Below are 4,071 nucleotides of genomic sequence, written 5' to 3'. Positions count from 1 at the left end.
TCGTGTTGCGAGAGCTTGGAAGAAATCCATGGAGTTGGTAGCAGCGATCAACAATATGACCGTCTCGCCCACAATGCGTACACTTTAGACCTTTCTTCCGAGTATCAGGTTTGGTGTCTTTCTGTGGTGGATATCCACTCTTAGCGGCTAAGGCAACACCCTAAATATTAGATGGAGATGGAATCCTTCTTTGGCGTTCTTCCTGAAGAACCATGGCATAACAGCGGTTGAGAGAAGGAAGAGGTTCCATTAGGAGAATTTGACCTCGAACAACACCATAAGTATCATTCAGCCCCATGAGGAACTTCATGGTACGTTGTTGTGTTTGGTATTGAAGAACCTCCTTGATTGCTCCACAAAAACAACTCGAAATTGATTGGAGTGCAGATAACTTCAATCTAGTTAAATAGGTTGTGAGGACCCGTGCGGGCGTGTGTTTAGTCCCACATCGGTTATTGATGTGGGAATTTATTTCACGCATTTTCTTAGTCTTAATTATTTTGTTTTAGAGTGTTTTGTATGTTCTTAGCTCATTTGTCTAGAATTTAGGTGTCTTTTATATTTATTTAATTCTTGAAAATTCTTGGTATTTTGCAGGTATTTAATTATTGAATTGGTTGAAATTGGGCTGGTCTAGTCAACCCAGAACACTGTTCGGTTTTTGGGTTCTAACCAGAGCTACAGACCTCCGTTTCAGATGTTGTTTAGTTTGCTGGAAAGATAAGATGGAGACCTAAAACTTTTATGAAGATCACAAAACCAAGTTCTGCCGTTTTAAAGTCCAAAACTTAGCCGAAACGGAGAAGTCCGAATCTATCCAGAATTTTACTGCGGCCCAGACCCTGTTTCGGTTTTCAGCTTGTATCTGGAGTTATATAAGTCAGAATAATGCAAACCCAGATGCGTTGGAAAGCTGAGAACTATATCTAAAACTTTCGTGAAGGGTACAACTCCAAAGTATATCGTTTTGGTGCTCTAAATCCAGCTGGGAGTCGAGTCTAAAAATCAGCCTAGAATTTCGAGATTTCAGCTAGCAGATAGGGAGGAAATCTGTTTTAAAATTCAAAAAAAGGAAATTCCGAAAAAGAGGAGGAGAGCTAGCAGATACGAAGAGGAGGAGAAGCAGATAAAAAAAAAAAGAAGCAGAGAATCTGAAATTCCGAGAGGAAGAAAAAGCTGGAATTCTGGGAGAAAGAACGGAACGGAGGATTTTTGCAAATACAGAGTTCTTTTCCTTTCTCTTATATATATATATATATATTTTTTTTTATTTGCTGAATTGTTATTAAGAATGTTGAATGCGAATTTATGTTTGAGAAATAATTGGATTGATTTATTAGTTATGATTTGCTAGTTTTCTTATCCTAGGGTTAGGACGTAGTCATTGAATTTTTGATATGAATTGAGTATGGTTGTATTGAATATCTTTTGTTAATTGCAATTTGATGATTTCGGTTTTCATTCTTGCAATTTACTGGCCATGAATTGCATGCTTAAGATGTTGAATGAAGTAACGAAAGTTGAAGTTCGATATTAGTTGGTGAATTTATCAAACATTGGTGGTGTAGTTTAGAAATAAATGCACACCCTTGTGACCTACAATCAAGAATTTCACAGATCATAATGAATTTATATTAATTTCTATGATCACGAAAGTAGACATAGGATTAATATAGGTATAGGTGTTATACCTTGAAAGAGGATATCACATAAAAAAAAGGGATTCGGTCATTGTAATTAGCAGAATATTAACAATCAGATTTAAATTCATTGAAGGAATTCAATTGATGAAATCCAAGCCCTAGGAACCTTTCACATTTGATTTTTCAGGTCAAGAAATTGCAGTCAGTCACATCAATTTGGGGTTGTCTAAATAATATAGGAAATTTATAAATTGGTACTTGAATCGCCTCCTTGTGGAAACGATACTCTTTTTGCCCTATTCTACTTATCATGACCCATGCACTTGTGGTAGAGTCTAGGGACTATCAAGTTTTTGGCGCCGTTGCCGGAGAGGATTGTTTTTAATATCAATACAAATAATTTTCTGCATTAATTTAGACTGTTTTGTTCTTTTTGTTAATTTACGTTTTCTATATTTAGTGTATGCCACGAAACTGTGAGCTAATTGAGCCTTTTGATCCAGAAATTGAGAGAACCCTACGAGCATTAAGGAAACAACAAAGATTAGAGCTAAAGCAAAAACAAGCAGTAGCCATGGCAGATAATCAAGATAACCAGAATAAAAGGTTGTTGAGTGACTATGCAGTGCCGAATGTCAATGGTGCTCAACCCAGTATTGTGAGACCTACAGTCAATGCTAATAATTTTGAGATTAAGCCTGGTCTCATCCAGATGGTGCAGCAGGAGCAGTTTGGTGGAGGACCTTCTGAGGATCCACATGCACACCTTGCCAATTTCTTGGAGATTTGTGATACAATCAAGATGAATGGAGTTAGTGATGATGCTATTCGACTCCGACTTTTTCCATTTTCTCTAAAGGATAAAGCCAAGGCCTGGTTGAATTCCAAAGCGCCTAACTCTTTCACCACCTGGAATGCCTTGTCACAAGCTTTTCTGAGTAAGTATTTTCCCCCAGGTAAGACTGCCAAACTTAGAAATGATATTACCAGTTTTGCTCAGTTTGATGGTGAATCTTTGTATGAAGCCTGGGAGAGGTTTAAGGATTTGCAGAGGAAGTGTCCACATCATGGTCTTCCTGATTGGCTGATTGTACAGACTTTCTATAATGGATTAACACATTCAGTCAGAATTACTATAGATGCAGCTGCAGGAGGTACTTTAATGAGTAAGTCAACAGAAGAGGCATATGAGTTGTTAGAAGAAATGGCCTCTAACAATTATCAGTGGTCTAATGAAAGAGGTATGCCTAAGAAAGTTTCAGGTATGTATGATGTAGATGGCATAAACATGTTGAATGCCAAGGTTGATTCTCTAGTAAAAATGTTCGGTAAGCTGGGTAATGTGAATTCCATTTCTAGTCCTGTATTGAGTTGTGATTGCTGTGGAGGAGCTCACATGAGTTCTGATTGTATGCAGGTTCAATTTGTGTCTAATTATAACAGGCAGCAGCAGCAGAACAACCCTTATTCCAACACATACAATCCAGGATGGAGGAATCATCCCAACTTTTCATGGAAAGATCAAGGTAACCAAGGTTGCAGTTCTAGACCTCTCCATCCTCCTGGTTTCCAACCAAAACCATCCCAACCAGAAAGTAAACAGTCTTGGGAGATAGCTATTGAGAAGTTAGCCAATGCCAGTTCAGAGAGATTTGAGAGACTGGAAGCAAAGGTTGATCAGTTGGCGAGTTCCAATAGAAATGTGGAGATGCAATTGGGGCAGTTAGCCAATTCCATCAATTTTCGTGGACAGGGTAATTTGCCTAGTAAGACAGAGGTCAATCCGAAGGAACATTGCAAGGCAGTCACCTTGAGAAGTGGTAAGCAACTTGGTCAGGTAAGTGGTGAGACTATAGTTGGTGATAAAGTAGACTATGAAGAGGTGAACAAGAAGGTCAGTGAAGAAGTTGAGGACCTAGCCAAGACACCATCCCCACTACCACCAGTCGAACCTTATGTTCCTCCCATTCCTTTTCCTCAAAGGCTTAAGCAGAATAAAATTGATCAACAGTTTGAGAAATTTTTGAAAGTGTTTAGGCAGCTTCACATTAATATTCCTTTTGCAGACGCCTTAGCACAAATTCCTGCATATACAAAATTTTTAAAGGAGATCATGTCTAAGAAGAGGAAATTGGAAGATTTCGAGACCATTGCCTTGACGGAGGAATGCAGTGCCATTATCCAGAATAAGCTTCCACCAAAGCTAAGAGATCCAGGGAGTTTTTCTATTCCTTGTACTATAGGTGATGTTGATTTTTCTAGAGCTTTGTGTGATTTAGGTGCTAGTGTTTCACTAATGCCTTTATCTGTATCTAGGAAGCTTGGATTGAAGGAGTTAAAGCCTACTACCATCTCTTTGCAGCTAGCTGATCGATCGGTCAAATATCCTTTGGGTATTCTTGAGAATGTGCTGATCAAGGTAAAGAAG

General features: G+C 38.5%; 1 non-coding gene across 1 annotated transcript; it reads right to left on the bottom strand.

Annotated features, from left to right (window-relative positions):
- Positions 1-2,610: 2,610 nt before the first annotated feature.
- On the bottom strand, positions 2,611-2,717 carry LOC113463278. Its single transcript, XR_003387256.2, has one exon. It is a non-coding gene; the product is annotated as a small nucleolar RNA R71 (small nucleolar RNA).
- Positions 2,718-4,071: the final 1,354 nt, after the last annotated feature.

The sequence above is a fragment of the Phoenix dactylifera genome, chromosome 1 (genome assembly GCF_009389715.1).
Source record: "Phoenix dactylifera cultivar Barhee BC4 chromosome 1, palm_55x_up_171113_PBpolish2nd_filt_p, whole genome shotgun sequence".
In the NCBI taxonomy this organism is placed as follows: Eukaryota; Viridiplantae; Streptophyta; class Magnoliopsida; order Arecales; family Arecaceae; genus Phoenix; species Phoenix dactylifera.
Note: the sequence above shows the minus strand (reverse complement) of the source record. Positions and strands in the feature narration are given on the sequence as shown.